Source organism: Stegodyphus dumicola, chromosome 11, assembly GCF_044657685.1.
Source record: "Stegodyphus dumicola isolate Sdum_Otavi_A_Nest chromosome 11, ASM4465768v1".
NCBI classification, from domain to species: Eukaryota; Metazoa; Arthropoda; class Arachnida; order Araneae; family Eresidae; genus Stegodyphus; species Stegodyphus dumicola.
In genome coordinates this window covers 49,185,829-49,198,431 of record NC_140778.1, presented here as the reverse complement: position 1 = coordinate 49,198,431, position 12,603 = coordinate 49,185,829, and the positions used below count along the sequence as shown (strand labels likewise).

At 29.5% G+C, this 12,603-nt stretch overlaps 2 long non-coding RNA genes across 2 annotated transcripts; one reads left to right on the top strand and one right to left on the bottom strand.

The window, feature by feature from the left end:
* The first annotated feature begins 1,395 nt into the window (after positions 1 to 1,395).
* On the top strand, positions 1,396 to 5,181 carry LOC146993951 (uncharacterized). Its single transcript, XR_015043944.1, has 4 exons — positions 1,396 to 1,579; positions 3,274 to 3,311; positions 3,887 to 3,940; positions 4,959 to 5,181. It is a non-coding gene; the product is annotated as an uncharacterized LOC146993951 (long non-coding RNA).
* Positions 5,182 to 5,979: 798 nt separating this feature from the next.
* On the bottom strand, positions 5,980 to 9,792 carry LOC146993950 (uncharacterized). Its single transcript, XR_015043945.1, has 2 exons — positions 9,403 to 9,792; positions 5,980 to 7,216 (listed from the first exon to the last, which is right to left on the bottom strand). It is a non-coding gene; the product is annotated as an uncharacterized LOC146993950 (long non-coding RNA).
* Positions 9,793 to 12,603: the final 2,811 nt, after the last annotated feature.

The window sequence follows — 12,603 nt, the reverse complement described above, 5'->3', positions numbered from 1 at the left end:
TCTGCGAAACCTCATAGCATTTAAAGCGCCAAAGCAAATGCACGAAAAGTAAGAAAGCAGAGCCAGAGGGATTCCTCGATTTCGCATGTGTCTTCAATAACATCCTGTACCCTTAGTAAGCGGGTTTGGGAAAGAGTTTGAAAAGCGTGCGGAATATATAAAGACCACTCACTTTCCTTTCTGGAAAAAGATGGCCGAGTGATTAGCTCCATAGAAGAAATTTCGAATACTATTGGTAAGACATTTGCTGCCGTTTCTTCCGGCAGAAACTATACACCTGCATTTCTCTCTATCAAGCAGCACTGAAAAAAATCCCATCGCATTCAGCTCTTCCAAATCTGAGCCTTACAATAGAGATTTTACTATGCTTGAATTAAGAAGAGCTTTGTTGAGGACACATAGGTCTTGTCCGGGTCTGGATGGCGTGTATTATGAAATGCTAAAGCATCTGTATTGTAAGTCACTGACTGCCCTTCTCACTCTTTACAATAGAGTGTGGAAGGAGCGTATTTTTCCCAGTTCATGGAGGAGAGCTGTTTAATTCCCATTGCTAAGGCAGGGAAAAATCCAAGGAATCGCTCCAACTATCGGCCAATTGCGCTTACGAATTGCGTATGCAAGCTGTTTGAAAAAATGCTAAACAGCCGCCTAGTCTACTTCTTGGAATAGAATAATACTTTTTCGCCTTATCAAAGCGGTTTTTGAAAGGGGAGAACTACCGTAGATAATATGCTGCTCTTGCAGACATCCATTCGTAAAGCTTTTGTAACAAGGAGTTACCTTGTCTCGGTATTTTTTGACATTGAGAAAGCTTATGATAAGGCATGGAGGCGTATTTCCAAACCCTACCCCACTTTTCGAATTTTTGACGTCACGGAAATATCGACTAGTTTGACCTGGTAAAACGCCTACCCCACTTTTGACTATTACAGCGCGCTTTCGAAAGAATTGTGCTGCTGAATATTGTGTTTAGGTGCTAATTGTGAGATTTTCGCAATTTATATTATTATGAGTGGGAATTAACGCAAAATCTTTAGTGAATGGTTATTGTTTATCGCCGTAGTGTATTTGAGGAAGGAGGAGAATAATTCGAAAAATCTGGAAGGTGATACTCGACAAATAAATGTGCTGCATTTCATCGCAAAATTCAGCGACGCCAGTAAAACAAACGAAAGTGTTCGAAAAACTTAGGGGCGAATTCAAGTGCAACGCTCTGATAAATTGCAAATGTTAGCTCGCAAGAGGCGTTCCTGCTATCGACTGCTAAAGTCGAATTCAAGTGCAACGCTCTGGTAACTGATGACGTCAAAATTGCAATGGGGAGCTGGTTTGCTCTCGTGCCAGGAGAGCTTATCCGATAAACTACATCAATATCCAATGAGACTGCGTGTCGATGTAAACAAAAAACATCAGTTCCCATGATTTCTCTGAGCTTATGGTCAAGTGTTTACTGCGTTGTAGTGTGGTGTAACGAATTGTTCCAGTCCTGAAAACGAAAGAAATATATTTCTTTTAATGTGTACAACTTTATTTATTTTATCCCATAGAAAATTCCCTCCAAAGTAATCTACAGCAACAGGTGTGTGTAACATATATTTTACTTTTCAGACAAAAATCCTTGCTTTTTCAAATATAAACCACATTTTTTTCCCATTTTCAAATTACAGCATTTGGTTTTAATTCTTCTAATAGTAAGTTTAATTTAAAATTCAAATTTGTGTTATATTTTTATTGTTTAATGCAGATGCATGATTCTTCAGTGACAGTAGGCATGTTTACCATATGAAAATTAACTAGTTCTTGAATTATATAGTAATTAATAAGCCCATCTATCTACAAGCAGATAAGCCTGCTGAACACCGCTATCCCAGTCTCTCTTTAAATCCAGGTGATAAAGCTGGCTGAGTGTTTTCTTCATTTTTTCAATGTATAACATGAATACTAAGTTTTCCTTAGTCTTCCACGCAGGCATTCCTTCCCTTAGACATTCATTATGTGATGAAACAGTTAAGAGCAATTTTTAGATTTTTTTTTTTTAAAAATCAAATTTTAGATTGTACATCGTTGGGAAAATATAAAAATGAAATTAAAGGTATTTCGATGTAATACAATAAATAAAAAATTATATGAAACCCTGATAATTCTAATGTGATATTAATGTAATGTATACATCCAGAGTAAAGGTTAATTTATAAATTATGCTTTGTGTTCTGCTCATTATATTGTGCATTTACAATACACTTTCTGCTTCTTAAGTGAAAGTTTGGACCCATTCTCATTTGATATCAGTTATGTTCAGATTTATTTATTTCATAAAATTTCAAAAAACAATTTTTGGCTATTAAAAGCTACAAGTGCAGAAACAAAAGCTTAATTTCTTTACTGTAACTGTGTCATGCTTCTCTGCTGATAATGAAAGTCGTCTTTTAATAAGATTTCTTTCATTGCATATATTAATTATATCTTTTACCATACTGGTTGCCATCTTTCATTGTGCATTCTTCAATATTTTTTGGTACTTAACGTATTAAGACAAACACCTGGATCAGTTTGGTGGTCTTTATAAATGAAAAGAGAAAAATACTTATCAGGAGAAGTACGTTGTTTTTGCAGCTTGCTTTTAGCATAACCAAACTATCAATATTTATCTAAGTTAACAAAATGTTATCAACATATCAAAGGAAAAAACATTTAACAAATTTTAAAATACTAATTTGAATTATTAAATAAAAATTATGTGATAGTTTAAAAAAAATATATTTTCCACAAATTTTGTGTCTAAATTTTGAGCACTTGTGCCAAGTGATCTGTTTTCACTTCAAAAAAAAAAAAAAAAAAAAAAAAAATCAGAGAATTACATAAACTTGATACTGCATGCCTTGTCTATGTACCAAATTCATCTCATAGTTGTTTCCATTAGAAATTTTTGTACTAAAATGTTCTATTCCTGCAGAACTTTTAACACAGCTTCGTCTTTTGATGGTAAGCTCCACAAGCAGTATTTTAAATCTGAAATTAATCTAAAACAACTATTCGTATCTAAAATCCATTGGAACTTAAAATACAACATAAGAAACACATATGAAAATGGTGACAATGCTTGAATGAAAAATTGTCATGAGCATGTTACCTGAAAAATTTTGATACATAATCGTTGTCAGAGTTTGACACATTTTTGAAAATTTGGTAACTTTTATTAAGCTGGTTTCAATAATATGCAAATATCTTTTATTCTTATGATTGCTTCATTGTATACTTTTTCCCTTTCCCTAGAGTGCAGTACAATACCACAAGTTTTCCAGCCAAATGCGGTATGAATTTCAAGTTTCTATACATTTATATAAATTTTAAAAGAGTAAAATATTGACAAAAACTGCATTAAGGTTTCAACTCTTGTTTTGTTTTTCATTAAAAATTTGCTACCATTATGTATAATTCATTCTTTTAATGTAAATGTTTTTAAGTATTTGTAGGATAAAGGCAAATTACACTTATTCATTCTTTCTTTGATATAATACATGTAGCTCTTTACCTGAAATTAATGTTTGTCAAATTGTTGTGCATAAATTAGAAGTATGCATGTTTCTCTTAAGTCAGTTATGTTTCAGGAACTATCTTTAATGAATTGTATAGAAAATTGTGGACGAGGTGTTAGGTGTACAGGAACGTGGTATATTATAAACATGTATAGTATCTCATAGTATATAAACTCATAACTTTGATTATGCAGTATGCTTTGTATATTATTTCTGAAAGCATGTATATTTCAATCAAGATTGTTGAGTAAACTTTTCTTGCTTTATGCTATCTCTGAAAGCATGTATATTTCAGTCAAGATTGTTGAGTAAATTGTGCTTATTTTATGCTTTTTTCTTTTTTACATTAGAAAATTCCACACCTTTATCACGAGGAAATCTGCAATGGCATTTAGGAATGACAAGTTTGTATCTATTACATAAAATCTAATGTTTTCTGCATTCTTCTTTTCCTCCCAACAGAAAAACTTTAATGGTATAAATCAGCAGTTTTCAACCTTTTGACTGTAGTGTACCATCTAAGCAAAAACTGAAAAACATTAAGACTACCACTAATTTTACAATGATTATTTTTCAATTCCTCAATAGAAATATTAAAAACATATATATATATAATATATATTGCCATTTGCACACTCTTTGTATTAAATATGTACACATAAAGAACTATTAGATTAAAAACTGATGATTACTTAATTATCAAAATTAAATTTAATTAAATTAATTATTCACTTGATTATCAAAATTTCAGTTATAATACTTTAATATTTAATTTCTTTATGTCTGCTCTTATTTCATTTAATGGTAAATTAGGATCCACTTTTTATTTTGATGAGTATTTATATTTCAAATTTAACATGGAAAAAATCATTTTTCACACAAACAGGTTGTGCGAAAAGACAATACAAATTTGATAGCTTTATTTGAAATGCCTTTAAATTCTTTTTTTCGGTTCAGCCAAAAGTTAACAAGTGTGTCATTTTCCAAATCTTCAAGTCAATTTCGATCAAAGGAAATTTCTATTAACTATTCTTTTCTTTATGAGATTTTTGAATTTCATAGTTAAAAATATTTTGTTTCTTTGCATACCACCGGCTGAGAACTGCTGGTATAAATTAATTATAACAGATGTAAATTAATATTTCTCATACAAAAAAGTTATTTCAATTCTTTATTACGAACATTATATACAGAGTATGTCTTTTATTAACAACAAGATTTTAAGAATTTAAAATAATAATCATTAAATCCTCTTGATCTATAAACAGTCTTAAAAATTATAAAGGGAAAAAAATTGAAAGTTAAAGAAATCAATATTATGAATTGTTCCTTTTTAGAGAAGTTTCATTGTTTAATTAATTATTAAAAGTGTTTTACATTATGAAATATAAAAATTAAGAATATTTTAAAATTTTCCCACAGATAGAAGCTCAACTATTCGAAGCAGGAGACCGAAGAGAAAAAAGGAAGAGAGATGATATTACAGCTGCAGAAAAGGAAATAATTAAAACGCAGAAGAATATATTAATGTACTGTGTGAAATATGTGACTTGTATAAGCAATCAGTTGCAAATCAGTCTGCTGTCATAGAAAATCAAAATATAATTATTAAATTATTAAAAAAAAATAAATCATGCATTTCAAATATTACAGTGTTTTCATTCTTGTATGTATTTCTGCAGTGTGGGATTCATATTTTAATTGTAAAATTTACTACTTTCTTAATTTTATAAAATTTTGTGATTATAAAAATTATTTAAAAGAAATTCACAAATCCATTATATGACATAAACATTATAATAATTCTAATACCACTACTATAAGTCTCGTGAAAATATTTATGCATTTTACACAGCAATTATCTTTTTCCTGGAGGAAAATGGGAATAAGACCTGTAAGAATCTTTAGTCAATGTATTACAAATTTTAATTTTCAGATATAACACGAAATGAATTAAATTGTGTTTCAATTATGTTAATAAGTTATACGAATGAGATGTGGTATTAAAAATTTCATTTCTTTTTATCATTGAAGAAATAACATTCGATATCCTACAGCTCCATAACAATGGCAGATAAAATTGACATTCTAATTTCGAAGTTCTAAAAATACAGAGATGACAACTATTAAAGTATGGCTAATGTCTAGTTTACAATAACAATGTTGAGTCGCGTACTAAAAAGTAAGTGAATCAAACTGTATTTATTTTCCCCCTTCTCTTTTTTTTTGGCTGAAAAACCAATTTATTATACACTCATGATTTTACTTAAATGTATTTCTTTTAATGGCAAACCCACTGAGGTAAGCATGCAGTAAGTTATTATAGTGAATGCGTAATGATGATATAAATCTAAATTCAGCAAACAATCTTTCCCTTACTTTAATGTTTTAAAATCTAGAATTAAAAGAAAAATGTATGTTCTTTAAATAATACAAGAGGATATGGAGGCATAAATCATAAGCTGTTTATTCTTTACATATTATGCTAATCAGGAATTGGAGCAAAACCCTGCTTAATCGAAGAATACACTCACAGGAATGGTGGAGGAAAATTGAACTGTCCAATATTTGTTTTGCTCACCCCCAAGAAGACATAAACAGTATAGAGTGAAATAATTGTTTTTAGGAAATACATTTAAATATCTTTGACAGAATATGTCAGCTTTAATTTATACTATAATAAATAAGCATGAAGTTCTTATGCTATTAAATGTGTATTGTCACATGGAAATTTTCTATCTTGTCCCACGGAAGGGGACGAAAGGGAAACATTTGACTTTTTGGAAGAAACTGAATTTCGGTGCAGTAAATCTTATTGCTAAGTTTAAGATAAATTAAGTGCAATGCTAATTTATAGTGACTTACTATTGTAAATCATGACTGGCATACCAACACTAAAATATATATGTATCAAGCCTATTAAGTTATTTCTGGTAGTCAAGAGTTTTTAAACATAAATGATGGAAACAAGAAATTCAGAGGGAAGAACAATAATGATAAAAGTTGTCAGTATGCATTTGAAACCAGGACTAATAAAATTATTTAGGATTATTATTATAAAATAAAATCATTTAGGGTTGTGCATTTAGTTACAGGTTTAAATATAAACCATGGCTTGTGGGTCCCCAAGAATATATTATGAAAGTAATTTTTTTCATAATATATTCTTTATTATCCACGAAGGGGGTTTCACCTTTGCCAGAGGTTCATTGTTGCCCACTTTGAGTTTTTATTATCGAGTTTCAAAATTTAAAGATAATTCATTGTGCAATGCAATTTCAACATGCTGAAAACTTTCTGAAGGTACCAACTCATCATCCTCAAACACATCAATCTTGGGATTTTCAACACAATACCTTAAGCATATATTATGTAAAATGGCCACCAGATATGACCATTTTACATATTTTGCTTTGTGAATACAATAGTGTTCCACCAGTATCGTGCAGTACCCTAAATCTTGATTTGATCTCTATAGCTGCACGAACTTTTCTGTGCTTCTGATTATAGAGATATTCCCGTGATAAAATGGGAATATAATCCACTATCTCCCAAAGATATGCACGATGCGACAAAATACTATCTAGATTTTGTTTCAGTCCACTCTATATAAATGCATCATGAGTATTGCCTGGCCATTGTCCTATAGCATAGAGAACCCTCAGACCAGCATTCCATACCTAGAAAAACATAAATCTTAAGTCAAAAGAAAGTTTCATCTGAAATTTTAATATACAGATTCTTAACATTAAATATAGTTGATATATTAATAAATCAGTCTTTTTAAGGAGTTTACTTTCCATTTTTAACAAAAATATGTCACTGTTTTTTCATTATTAAAAAATATACAATAAAACATTTAAACAAACACACACACACACACAAAAAAAAAAAAAAAAAAAACATTACAGCTACCCTTTTTTTATTAAATTGTAGTAATTATAGTAAATAGGTGATTCTAAAATTTATTTAATATTTTGTATTATTTAATATCTATACTTCACTATAATTATAGTATAGATAGCTTTTTGTTATTTTTATGTGAATAATAATGAAACATTCTTGCAGTAATTTGAAATGACTATAATATTATACTTATTATCATATATTTCTTACCTTTTCACCATTAATGGAAAATTTATTTTTCCGGTTAATGAAGACAAAACAAAAATTAATATCACCACACTCGCAACATCTGCGGTTTCATTTGTATGTAACCCAAAATAATTCTTGGTAAGCTAGGTAGAATCACATTTGTGATTGCACTCCAGTTTTTTTACAGCTGGTCGAAAGAATTAACATCTACTGTATGTGGAAATAGCGAACAAAACAGTAAGAAATTGGAACAATTACCTGTGGACAACTTGTATTCATAGCATTCTAAAATGAGCTTTTAGTAAAATTTGACCGCAAATAAAACAGTAGTAATGAAAGAATGTTTTTTCATGAAGTGGGTCCAATACTTTCACGGCAGAGTTATTTCATGTATTCTGCAGAGAGACTGTTGTATGGTTTGTTGTAACTGCTGTATACAAATGTCTGGCTCAGAATTCCACAGCAGTAATTAGCACAACTTTCATGGTTGATGGTATAATATGGAGGTACCAAAAATTAGTATTATCACAGTAACTGCAAGATGGCTTATATTTCTAAAACTCAGTTAACACATTTCATGCAGAAAGAAAATATTATCCAGTTTCATACTTAAATCAAGGTCACTGAAATGTGGTAAAAGCAATCTGCTTAAGAAAACAGATGCCTCTGTAGAGGACTTTCTATGGAAAACTGGCTTTTATTACCATTATACATGGGCAAAACCAATGTCATGTAATATAATAATCTATTAGTACAGCAAATACATTTAATTTCTTTGCATTTATTTATGTCATGCTGCTTTTCATGTAATTTAGTATGATAACCTTATAAGTTTATTTAATTCTGATCATGGTCTACGGAAGTAAGGTAAGTCACCAAGTTATTAATAGTTATGTGAAAGTCTGCAATAACTTTTCATATCATAAGAGATTTATGAATGTGTATATAACTTACATGTGTAGTTATTATGCAAGATCTATAGAAAGTATCCAAAATTACCATGACATTAATCACACTGTACGAACAGGCAAGACATTATACATTAGGAGAAAATTAACTAATATTTTGGGGGATGAAATACTATTTTATACATGGGAACTGTTTAAACAGCTGAGAAAAATTCATGGTTTTTCCCCCTACAGTTACAGAATATATATATATATATTGTTTCATAAGAATAAAAAGTAAAGTTAAATTTAAATAATTCTCATGTGCCATTGCTGCAAAGAATGAAATTTGAATTTAACAAATATTCTCTATTCATATAAAGTTAATTTAAATTATGAAATTTTAATTGCATACATATCAAAGATTAATTATTGCTGCAAACTAATTTACTATATCACTGAAATTCTGAGAGCATATGTAAATTAAATGCACGTATCTAAAACCATGAAAAAATATATAATATTCCAAAAAACTAATCCCAAATATATACATATATATATATATATATCTCAAAGACAGGCATATGCATAATTTCTGTTAGAAAAACAATTTCTCCGAGATTACGTTTTAGAGTAATTAAAACAATAAATTAATGGTGATATTATTACTGCATTCCAAAATTCGCAGTAATTAACGATTTCGATCATTACTACGAAAAAAAAAAGGGATGAAAAAGAAAGAATCCTGATACAATAACATTAAAAATTTGTGTGTTTACGTATAAAAATATATAATATTCCCAATAGGTCATTTAAGCATAGTCTTTGATTCGGAAACATTTCCAGAAGTATTTCAGTTTTCATAATCTGAAGTAAAAACAAACCTGCTTTTGCAGAGAATATCCATTGGCAGTTGCCTTCAGAAAAGGTTTCAATTCATTGAAGCAAACCGATTTAATCTGAATCAACTGATGAATTCACGCTCCACCATTTCAAAAGCATTACGACTGTCTCTTAAATGCCAAGGGATTCGATCAGCATTTCTCCGAATTCTTAAACGTCTGAGCAAAATCACTTCAGCCATCTTGTTTACAGTCGCTGTTAAGAGTTTGCGGCAGGTCAGGAGTAGCCGCAAAATTCCTCTATGGTAGTGACGTATTTTCCGTAGGCGTGTCCGAAAAGCGTTGCACTTGAATTCGGTTTTGCAATGCAAGTGCGATTACCATGACAAGCGTTGCACTTGAATTCGCCCCTTATCCACATCTGAAGCTACTATACAAAAATTGTATGTGTATGTGTAAAACGCAGAAAACTTCAGATCAAGGAATAAGAAAAAATTGCAGTGCCTCTATGTGCTTAAAAACTACGAAGCATTCTGCAGACTTTCGTGCCAAAATCAAGGTTGACAAATAGATTAATGCATTTTATTGTTTCTTTTAGTGTATATATTTCAAAATTATTAAAATAACTTGAACAGTTGTTTAATTGCTTAAAACAGCAATAAACTTCATTTATAAAGATATACAAGGAACTTCATAATTCTCTGGTGAACAACTGAAATTTACTAAATTACCTAACTTTATAACATTAAATAGCTTCGTAGCTGTGTTATTATGCTCTGTTGTATAAAGCTTAACTACTTCTAAAAGCTAACTACTAACTAAAAGCTTAGCAACTTACTATTCATTTGGGGTTTTCATCCGCAGAGAACCCGTTGGCGTCGTTGCATTTTTACTCGCCAAGCTCGCGGTTCATCGACGATAATCCGAGCCGTAAACGTGATATTTTGTAAACGTGATTTTTAGTGCATGTAAATTCAAGTTAGCAGATAAAACAGTATATTAAGCATATGGTAGTAAAAATTCACAGATAATATGCATGTAGATGTAAAACTAAACGGTTAAACGTGATATACGAAAATAAATTTGTATTAAATTCAAGTTAGCACAGAAAGGAATATATTATTAAGCATATGACAATATATAAGCATTTATAACGGAAATAAAAATTCATTTAAAAAATATAAATTAGTATTAATATACTGAAATTAACCGGTTAAACGTGATATACGAAAAAAAAAATTGTCTTAAATTCCAGTTAACACAGAAAACAATATGTTCCTTACACCACCAGTGGTTTGCTAATTTTGATGACCATGGTGATGCATCAAAGTATTCTGTCATCTTAGACAATCAATAATATTTTTTTTATTTCAATTTAATCATCTATTTATGTCACACCTGCCATCCTCTGAAAGGTTATTGTTAGAAAAGCATTAAGAATATATTATCTTGTTAAAATTTTACTTATAAAAATTGATTTATTCTCATAATTTAAAGATGACAATAACCAATAATAAAAATAAAAGCATTACTTAATTATTTAAAATGCACATGCACATTTTTGCGGTCTACGAAATCAAATTATTTTAGACTTTGGAAACCTCATGGACTTTGGAACACATTGTGAACAGCCGTGTTACAAATTAGCATTCATCCCGAACCGAGAACCGGCATCTATCTACGAAAATATTTCTATCTATTCGTTGTTAAAAATTCAGAAAAAATAATAATAAATAAGAGAATAATAATATAAATCTGCAAATGCGAACAAATGGTTGCAAACTTCCAACAAGCGAATAGGATGAATCCGATGGGTTACCAAGTTTGAACTATTATCGCCAAAGTTGGCGATGTTTACAACAACCGGGTTCTCTGCGGAAGTGCTTCCTTCATTTGTTATACATTAAAATATTTTCTGATTTATTTATTAAATGCGTAATCAATTATCAGGATTACTAAATGTATTAAGAATTTCCATACATGCTTGTGGAGTGTGAATGCATGTTTGTGTAATGAACTTTGATTTTCATGAACGAAAAAGAAATACAATCTCTGAATAAGTACTTTTTTGTTTTCCTATTCCTGTGTTTAGCTGTAAAAGTAAATTCACTTCAAGTATGTGTCTGTGCAATTTTGACGATGTAAATGCTGAAATGTATGTATAGTAAAAACTCAACAAAAAAAATATCCAGAAAGCTCTTGAAATTTTGGATAGCCGAGCATATAAAAAATGAAATATTGTAATAAGTGAATGGAAGAATAAACTACTAGTCTAAAATCATAAAAACAGTTCATCTTATTTGTATCAACTTGACTATCAAAAGCCAATATTTAATATTATGCACGATTTTGAAAAAAATGTATGCTGCTGATCTTTGGAATATGATAACGAGTGATTTTTACAATGGTTGTTATGTGGATTAAGACTGCAAGTTGAGATTTTAAATATGAACAATAGTAATCTGAAAATTTGAAGTAGTAATTTCATATCCAACAATCTCTGCCAAATAACTTCTATGTTTTAAGTAATTAAAAAATATATTTTTAACCACTTATTATTAATTTTATAAAGTACATTCTATAATTTAAATTTTATTTACTTTCATCTATTTTTAATGTTTGCCATTATAAATTTCATACTATGTACTTTTTTAAGATTTCATAGTTGCTAATTAAACTTCTTTTACAATTTATTTAGTTATTCTATACATACATTTATATTTTATGTAAGAAAGGGATTTATGTGCAACAGATATACAGAGAAAATCATTTAACACAAAACTGAGGCGACTGAAATATTTTTTCGTGTTAAAGAATATTGAAAGGGGAAAAAAAAAAGCATATATTCAACAAAATTAAGCTTATTAAAGTATATTTTATTTACATAGATATGTATATATGCATGTATTTAATAAAAACTAATGAAACAAAAACATCCACAAGAACTTAATGGAATTTAATACAAAATTTTCAAGTTTTTGAAAAACAAAACATTTATTGAGTTTTGGAAAAATAATCTGATATTTTTCTTTGCATTGTCTTTTTTAGCATCAAATTGTTTAATGTCAAACATTTTGTTATTCATTTCACCATTGGAATGTGTGTCTAAATAACTGTCCATACTTTTTATGATATTCCTCATTTCGGATGACGTGGGAACAGGAACTGCATTCATTTTATTTTCGTCATCAGAATCTGCATCAGTGATATCTTTTTAGCTTTGAACAAATTCCAAAATAACTT